The following is a 9,543-nucleotide window of genomic DNA, read 5'->3' on the forward strand; positions in this document are numbered from 1 at the left end:
GATTGTGAATATGAGAGGGCATAATGTAAATAATAAGTGTAAATTGTGATGGAGGAGTATCGATAACGCTTTATAAAATATTGTTTTTTTTATTACAAAAATTACATCAGTCATTTTGTATTAAGTGATAGAACACAATTTTAATTTTTTTTTATTCTACAAGGCCTTTATGAAAGGCGCTATCAGTGATCCCCATTTTTGCACTTCAGTTTCAGGGAATGACCCAGACATTACGATTAATATCACCAGAAAATAAACATTATTAGAAATAAATAAACAAACAAATAAATAAATAACAAGATTGAAGAGAGGGACAGGAGGAGGAGTAAACATCGCTGATTCTATCCTCTGTACTATGTGGTGAGTCCTGCACAAATGTTGCATCCATAATCATTGGCCTTTTTCTTTGTTGCGAAATTATTAAAGTGCACCCAAAATTGTTTCATTTACTTTAAAATATATTTTATGTTTTGTTCTTGAGAAGTTGTTCTTTTACTTTTTTTAAATCGTAGTTTGACCAACCCTCATAGTTGATACACGCACAATTAATTGAGGTAACTTCCGCGTATCTAACCGGCTTGAAGGGAAATGTTGATTGATGTGCCCAACTTAACTTAAAGTGGTCAATACTTCGCTCCATGTAGAGAGCGAGTACGAGTGCTCGATCAGATAAAAGAATTGGGCTCGAGCTCGGAAGCTAGTTTGTAGATTCCATGTTTCAATTTTTGAAAGAAACCGAGCTATTCTATTCTGTTTATTGCTATTGAATGTTTCAACAACATACAATTTCACAATATTGAATACCCAACAACGCACAAATAATATATGTAAAGGGTGCAATATCGAGCAATCCACCATCTTACTTGACTAAAAAGCATGTAAATAGGAATGCACGTTTATTAGAATGTACAAGAATGATACGTTAAAAACTGCATATGTTAGGAGGAAGAAATGTTCTAGCTGTTGACAACCCTTGGAATCTAATTTCGGTAGCAAACAACTGTAGTGCTCACCAAGCCACGATAAAGCATATATTAAATTCTTTACATAGGTATATGGAAGAGTTGAATATATATAATTCAATCAATAAGTCAAATTACTATTACACAGCTTGATCTACACAATAGTAGCAGCAAACCTCGATAAGTGATAAGATCACTCCTGTATGGATGTTTCTGTATGTGCATAGTTGTTCGGAGTATATATCAATCAATCCATTAACATGTTTATAAACAGTAATAAACCTATCATTATTCAAATTTATTGAAATTGTCTAGATCACTGTGTATTATCGTTTTACGGCGTATGGGTCTACACTACTGCACGACCTTTCGGTAGTGAGGGTTGTTTACGCTCAACCCTCTAAACAAAGCAATAGGTTTTTATTTTGGCAAGCATCAATTAATTTTTGTATTGTTTGTACAACAAAATGATACTATAAAAGATACATAGTAAAGTTTTTTTTTCATAATAAATTCGCAATAATAATCAATTTTTCTATGAATTGAAATGTGGTTTTAATTGTGAATTAGTTTTGAACATTTTATTTTCGGCTTTTATTAGTTGACACTGAATTAAAAAGCTGTAATGACTCTGCTGAATAATGTCAAATGAAAAATAAAAAATAATGCACCCGTAGGCAATTTTAGCTAAGGGGTACTTAGTCTTGAACTAGAAAAACTGATAGTAACTTGGTCTTGAGGTAAAAGTTTCGCAAGGCCACTATGCGAAGGATGTCACGGTAGAGAGAGAATTTTCCTTCAACTTCTAATTTAAAAGCATTTATTAAAAAGAATAAATAAATAAATTATACAAAAAATATATCGAAACCAAATTTTGTAATTTAGACAGGAAAGTAATCACGTAGTAATTACCCCAAACAACCTGGATAATTTTCTATTTCTTATGTTAATATAAGCGCTGCCGTAAAGTTCATTTATTATTGTTAGATTTATTAATAACAAAGCTAACCTCATTTTGTGTCAACATCAATATGAATAATATAGTAATAAAAAATAACATTTTATTTAAAGTGTGTTTATATTTTTCGGTTCATATGTGATTTACCACTAAAAATCTACAGTAAAAAGAATATTTTCTAAATTATTTCTTAAAAAAAAAATTATCAAATGGTTTAGATGAACTGATTAATGCAAAAAAGTCAATACAATAAAATAAATCACAAAACTTAAGCCTTAGATGGCTTGTGATTTTATGATTCTCTTTCTTTGGATTTTTTTAATAAAACATTCTCTATGTAGAGGTCATATTTTATATTCTATCATCAAAAGTAGGTATATCGAGATAAAGTGGTAGAAAGTTTCAAGGGACATAACTTTGGGTGATTAAATAATAAATCTCTTTTTTTCTCTCTCATTCTCTCTCTCTCTCTCTCCCTCTCTATCTCTATCTATCCATCTATCTATCTATCTATCTATCTCTATCTATCTATCTATCTATGTATCTTTCTACCTATCTATCTATTATCTATTTATCTGGTTCTTACTCTCACGGCTTTCTTTCTTTTTGAATTTTGAAATAAATAATATTATATTCTATTTAAAAAAACAAAACTATGTTTTACAACAAAAAATGTTTTTTTACACCGTACACAGTAGTACACCGTGTTAAATATTAAAATTTTATGTGAGGTTTTAGTTTTTAGAGTATGTAAAAGTTCACAAGAAAGTATTGGTTGTAATGTCCTCTTTTCATTCTATGCCAGAAGTCTTTTTCCAACAATTTAATGGACGGCCCTGGGTCGTGGTTTTTCTCGGCGTTTTCCTGAAGGGATGAGATATAATCAATGGTTGGCCGCGTGAGGGTGAAATGACCGGCTCTGTTATCCAGTTGCATGGTGAAATAAATTCCACAGGGGCATTCCGAATAATGTAAGTACCCTTAAGTGGGTCATTGTGTTGGAATAATACGGAAGATTTGTCTACCGGACAAGAGTGCTGTGCGATTTGAATGTTTTATATGGTATTGTGATTAGGGGAGGGTGCGAGGTGAAAAAGGTTTGTCGGCCGGGGTTGTTCGGGTTATTTGTGCCTGGCTTATTGTCTCCGGCCTTTTATTACCGGGCGTTTCCCAATGGAAGATCCGTTTCTGTCTGTTCCTACGCTCAATGATATCCCTGAGCACCTTTGTTTTATACAAAATTCTAGAGACCTATATATATTTATACAAGATTCTAGAGAATCTACTATAAATGGTATAGTTATGGTATTATACATATTTCTTAAAAAAAGCATGTTACTTTAGCCTGATTGAGAAATGCAATGAATAAAATATGTCAAACAATATAATTATTGAAAAAGGTCACTACAATACGAAAGCACAAAGAAGAATAAAAATTTTCTTTCAGGATTTATTGTTATAAGATACTGTTGATGCAGTAGGTAGTTATATTGCCACTTGGGGCAGATAGTGTGTGACGTCACATGAATAAATAAGGGTAGACACAGCCCTTGTCAAACCGCATAGTGAAGAAAAAATATATTTACACAACGATTGATGATGACAATGGTCTGACCTCCAGTTCAATAACAAATATCGCCTGCATGTTTTAATAAATGATGTTAATTAATTATCGATAATTTATACAAGTGTATTGTTTTAATGTAATCATTTGGCTTTTATGTGTTCAGTTCTTATACAGATAGACAAAGGGTCAGGGAAAGAGTCAAATTATACACACGTTTAATCAAATATATTATTTCCACTCCGCTGTTGAAACAATGAAGTATTGTTATTTACCTGTTATGTGCGTAAAATATTTCACTGACGAGTGGAAATTTAATTTATTTTATTATCCTACCTCTCATAGTCCAAAAAACAATTTCGCTTTTATATTAATATATATATGGAGAACGATATTTTTCTCACAAATAATGTAATTTTTTTATTTCAAGTAGAACAGAATTGACAAAGAGCACAAATAGAAAATAATAACAAAAATTGAAAGCAAAATTTTCCTAACATGTTTTTACTTGGGCATTTATATTTCTATGTGAGAATAACAGTAATCAATAAAATTTGTCAAATATTATTATTATTATTATTTATATATTACTATTAATTAAGGTTTTAGTTGTTTCTTCGTTCTTCGACATTTGAAAAATGGCAAAAGTGGGGTTGAGATGGGAAGTTGGTGTCCGAGTGGATCGAGGTGACGATAGCTCAAGTGGTAGAGCAGCGGCGTATGAAGCCGAAGATCGTGGGTTCGAATCCCACTCGTGCCATTAACTTTTTTATCTCAACTAAAACCTTAATTAATTGTAATATATTAATTGGTCAAGCGGACCAGGAAATCAGGGAATTATTTATATATTGTGGTCTAGTGACACCTTCATACATGCAAAGCGGTTTTTTTTACCTTTGGGGTGCCGGGGTTTCTGAAAAAAAGCCTATTTGTAGATATGTCGGGTTCGAATGGTTCGAATGCAGGGCCGCTGGATTCGAACCCGGGACCTTTACCTTATATATATTACACAGGGCGGGCGACCAGGACCCGAGGGGTTAAAAGCCTGAGTAGGCCCGTACCCCATCCCTAATACCTTTACCTTACAGTGATGAGCGCCGTGACAACGCCTAAACCGTTGCTGCCACCGACGCCCCAACACAGCGCTATTGTATGAGGAGAAAGGTTTAATTAAACAAGGGTCTCAGTTTTGAGCTTGAAATCGGAATTATTATTAACCATAATATCTGCGGGGGAGAAACGTAGTGGGGTGAGTCGTAGACCTTGGAGGCCTTTCTTCTGATGACGGACTCCTCGACTTAACCTCCGGACTCAGGTGACTAATGTCATTACTAATCTAAACTGTCATTTTTACGCAGAACGGCTTTGATGATCATGTAACCATATCTACTACCCATCTTCCTAACACCGATTCACTGTTCCTCCTGCTCCATGTGACTGATCTTGACTGTTGCCCTTCTTATATCTTACTCTGTCGAGATATTCTTTCCTTCTCTGAATCAGATTCAGGCTCAGATTAACTTTTTGACTCTCACTAGCGCCGTCGGTCTGCGTTACAGGCCAGCCTTATGCTCTGGCTCAGCCAGGAGTAGACTTGGGTTGCAAACCTGATAGCGAGACCTGGTGTCCTTGCTGACGAGGATGTGTATTGGACCTGGGTATACATGGATCCTGGGTCCTTGCGGACGAGAATATGTTTCGACCTGGGATATCGAGTATCTAGGGTCCTTGATGACGAGGCTATGTACTCGACCTGGGATTCAATGGATCCCGGTCTTCGATGACGAGGCCATGTATTCGACCAAGATTTTATGATTTCATCTGTTGGATTTTTTAATAGGAGATAAACTTAATTCAAAAGTGTATGGCAAATTTCATAAAATTCTGCGCCTTCTTTGTTACTTTATCGTAACATTTGATGGAATGTCCCCCTGCACCGAACTCAAAGTCTCTGTTTCTCATAGTTAGGTTCGGGAGAAAATTACAAGGACGAAACTACTAGTTAAAGGACCTTAGGCCTAATGGGTGGGCGGACCCTCCTTCAATCGCCTACCGTCCTGGGCGGTTGAATTCCGTTCTGTGCACAGTAAAAGACCTTTGAGATAAATTAGTACACCGTGCGATTGTCAACGGTGTGTGCACATTGTGTCACAAATATTATAATAATAACTTTTATCATTCTTCATAATTTACTTTACAAAAAATATGTTCTATTTTTATTTTTGCTATTTTTATTTTTTATTTATTTATTTGTTTTGCAGAACTATCGGTGTCTTTTAACTTCCACAAATTTACACATGTAGGATCATCACAATTGTTCCCTTAAATTTTTATTTGAAATTAAAAATGTAAATTATACAATAGATAAAATATAAAGTTCTAAAGTAAGAATGAACTTTAAGCGATTGTGTTTAATTTGTATTAATCATTTAGACAAATTTTAGGTTTATGACTTTGGCTTTAAGGTAAACTGTATAATCATTTTTATTCTTAAAATAATAAGTGTGAACAAGAAAAAATATATTTAATTTACGTATATTAAATTTGAAAATAGGGAATTTTCTTAAGATTGTGATTTCAGTTTTTTTGTTTATAGCTATATTCAGGTTAATATAGCTTTATATAGCTTATTATAGCTTTAAAATTTTCCCTAAAAAAATATTTATTTTCTTGTAAATAAAACAAAACATTACATTCTCGGCGTATAAGACACTTTAACAAGATTTCATAAAAACTTTTACGCTGAAACGTAAAAGCCGCGTAGACGCCAGAGAAAGTAAATCAACGTGATGGATGACTTGAAATTAACCTCTGCAAAGACCCAACGATGGCCGGGATGACAACTTCAGATTCCATAAATCCGAGAAAATATAAATTACGTTTAATATACACAAAATCACATTTGTACATTTCAGTTTTGTCGCACCACAGCAAATATTCCGACGTTTATGTAAATTACTCAAAAATGAAGTGGATTATTGTTAAGTAAATTTGAATAAATGTATGGAAATCAAAAATAGGAACGATCTGTATACAAGGTGTCCCCTGAACAGTCGTCAATATTTAGGGGTTAGCCTACATGCCAAATTGGACTAAAAATCCTACGTTTGTCAGACTGACATTTTCAAGAAGGTGGAAATTTTGAACAGTTAATTTAATTTTAAGAAACTTTTTGTGTTTTATCATGAGCAGTTTTGTACCACAAAATCGTTTTGTCTCTTTGTATTACTTACTATGTAATGGAAGTTTCAAATTTTTAATTTTTTTAATTTTTTGAACTTTTGTAGGCAAATGCAATTTTTAGCAATGAAACGTTAATTTTCATTGGTGATGAGGGACAACATTGGAGAAATTACGAGTATGTACTCATAGAGGCAATTTTCGGTGATCGCATATCTTTCAGTATTCACAGAACCAAGATAAAAGTACGTCAACTTAAGCTGATGGATAGGAAATAAATTGTCTTTATTTCAATAGGCGTTTATTTCGTCAGACTCGTTTCGTTCTAATATAGACAATCTTCAGTGACTAAATAACAAAAGTTTACTAATTATATACAGCATGCAAGCTAATAATAAAGAATATAACGAAATATAATTGTAATAATTAGAACTGTAATTAAATTTACAGTACTATTAACATGTTGTGAGATATGAGGAACTTAATAGAATCACGATGTGAAAGGTTGAAGTAATCTGAAAAGTGAAATAAGGTAAGATAGGGTAAGATTGAAAATCAGATTTTAGATAGTAGAGAATTTTTAGCCAAATTTGATGTACAGGATAATTTCCTGATTTATTGATGTATGTCACAGGGCAATCTGTACATATACCGTTTAATTATTTCTTAAGATCATAGTTTTATTCGGAATTTTTACCACCTGCAGTAAAATAATAGTATACGCGTCTACTTCTAAATTATTAGAACCTACAATAAGTCCGTTTTTGAATAGTATGATTTTATCCCTCTTCTGTTTTGAAATAATTTAGTATTTTTTTTTATCGCCAAGGGAAAACCGCAGCTCAAATTGCTAGGATAATTCCAAGGCTTCATAATGTGTTGACATTTCAGGAGAAAATAATCCTAACTAAAATCCTTAAATGGTTCGTTCAGTTGAAAATCAGAAAAATCCGAAATTTATGTAAAAAGCATTCTGGTCGTACTTCAAACGTTTATGATGACCAAATTTTGTTAAAAATGACCATCTCAGAGCAGCAAACCTTTGTCTGAACAGCAATAAATGGGTTTCTCATACTTTGACTGAGAAGAAGATACTAGACCACATCTCATCTGTAATTCCCTCATAAAATATAATGAAAAGAACTCATTTTTTGAAAGGTTATTTTTACTAGGGGTGAAAAATTGGTCCTCTACAATGTGAGAGCGGAAAATTCTAGGGACCCACAGTTACCAAAGTGCAACAAGCCAGATTGTAGCCATGAAGGTTGTGGTGGGATGAAACTTACTTTATTATGAGCTTCTTCCGCCCAATACAATCTTGTAAAACAAACATTAGAGCAAGGCATAGCCATCTGTCGGAAGTACAGGCCTTAGGGATTTTTTTTTATATGATGGTTCGCAACAGAAGAGGTTATATTAACCCTCGGAGTGCCAGTGTTTTTGAAAAAAAGCTGCCCATTTGTAAGTATAAGCGGTTCGAATACACGGCCGTTGGGTTCGAAACCGGCACGTTTACCTTGCCGGTTTCAATGCTCAACCTTGGCGGTTCAATGCCATGAGGGAATTTTATACAAATAAATGAAATGTAAAATTAAATATAAAATATGTAAATATCGAATCAAATAAGTGAAAAATTATCAAACCACAAAACGAAGGATTTGAATAAAAAAATTAGAAGTATTCTTGGATCAAAAAGCACAATTAAAAGTTGAATTCCCGACTAAAATCGACGGTATCTACAGACAAGTCTGACAGTTTTTCCATCCGCCGTTTGTTCCACACAACATGCCTATCGCTTCTTCATGTGTCAACGGCGTTTTCCCACGTGGTTAGGGCATTCGCCTGACATTGCCCGTTAAGATTTTCCCTTATTTCGGACTCAATGTTAAAAGGAAAGCTCGAGGTCTGCAGAAACATGGCTTAGAAAAAGGTAAGAAATACTGAACGAAATTACAGAATTATATGAAAGATGGCAAGTTGTTGAGCAAAATATTTAGTATATTTTTTATTAAATTTGGACATAAGCACCAGCAATTTTCTTAGGATTTATCATTAAAAAAAACCCTACGGTTACCGGATAAAAGAAAAAATAGATAAAGAAAACACGTGTATTTTATTGAGTCTAGTTCCTCATCGCTCTACATTTTGAAATGTTAATTTCTTATTTTATCAATTCATTATAATATCAGTACAACTTTGGCTGATGCTAATCGTTATTCATCAAAGGCCGTCCGCATTTAATTCGAAGTTACATCTTAGAAAATAAAGATGGCAAATAAACCTCGAGGTAACTTCTATAATTCTTTCTCAGAAAACTTTCATCGAGAAATTGGATTCCAACTTCGCGAAGACAAAGGAGAATAACCAATCCAGACCGTTCAGAATGATAGATAATTCACAAGAATTTTATAGAACGTGAAGCTCTACACCTCACAAGTGCTTACTGTTTTCACGCCGTTGAATTATTTTATAAATAACCTATCAGTAGTGGTCTTTAATATGAGTTTCCTTATTATAAAAACATGAGTTTACTTCTTTTTTCTTTTCTAAATATACAAACGTAAAGATTACTCAAGTACGCAGGGTGTCTTTGTGTCGTCATTCCATATTTTGTAGAAGACTCAACTGTTTCAATGCTATATATATTTTTTTGTGTGTGTGTGGAATGTAGTTAAATTGTATGTATTTTTATTTATTTAGCAATCGTGAGATGCGGTCTGGTGTGATGTAGGTTTCCAAAAAACATTTTCTTTGTCGTGCCAACGTTTCGATCTTTATTGAGATCATCTTCAGGGCCTGGGATTTACAAACATTGTTTACATATTACAATTACATTTTGGATGTAGAAAAGTGAATTTATACAATGCAAAATATATTTT

The 9,543-nt window shown here is 33.4% G+C and overlaps 1 protein-coding gene and 1 non-coding gene across 2 annotated transcripts in view; one reads left to right on the plus strand and one right to left on the minus strand.

Annotated features, from left to right (window-relative positions):
- LOC106660788 overlaps positions 1–9,543 on the minus strand; it is a 666,377-nt gene that overhangs the window by 305,264 nt on the left and 351,570 nt on the right. The gene's annotated exons all lie outside the window — the stretch shown is intronic.
- Trnah-aug lies at positions 4,172–4,244 on the plus strand. The gene has a single exon. It is a non-coding gene; the product is annotated as a tRNA-His (tRNA).

This window comes from Cimex lectularius, unplaced genomic scaffold (assembly GCF_000648675.2).
Source record: "Cimex lectularius strain Harlan isolate CLEC.00 unplaced genomic scaffold, Clec_2.1 scaffold81, whole genome shotgun sequence".
NCBI lineage: Eukaryota > Metazoa > Arthropoda > Insecta > Hemiptera > Cimicidae > Cimex > Cimex lectularius.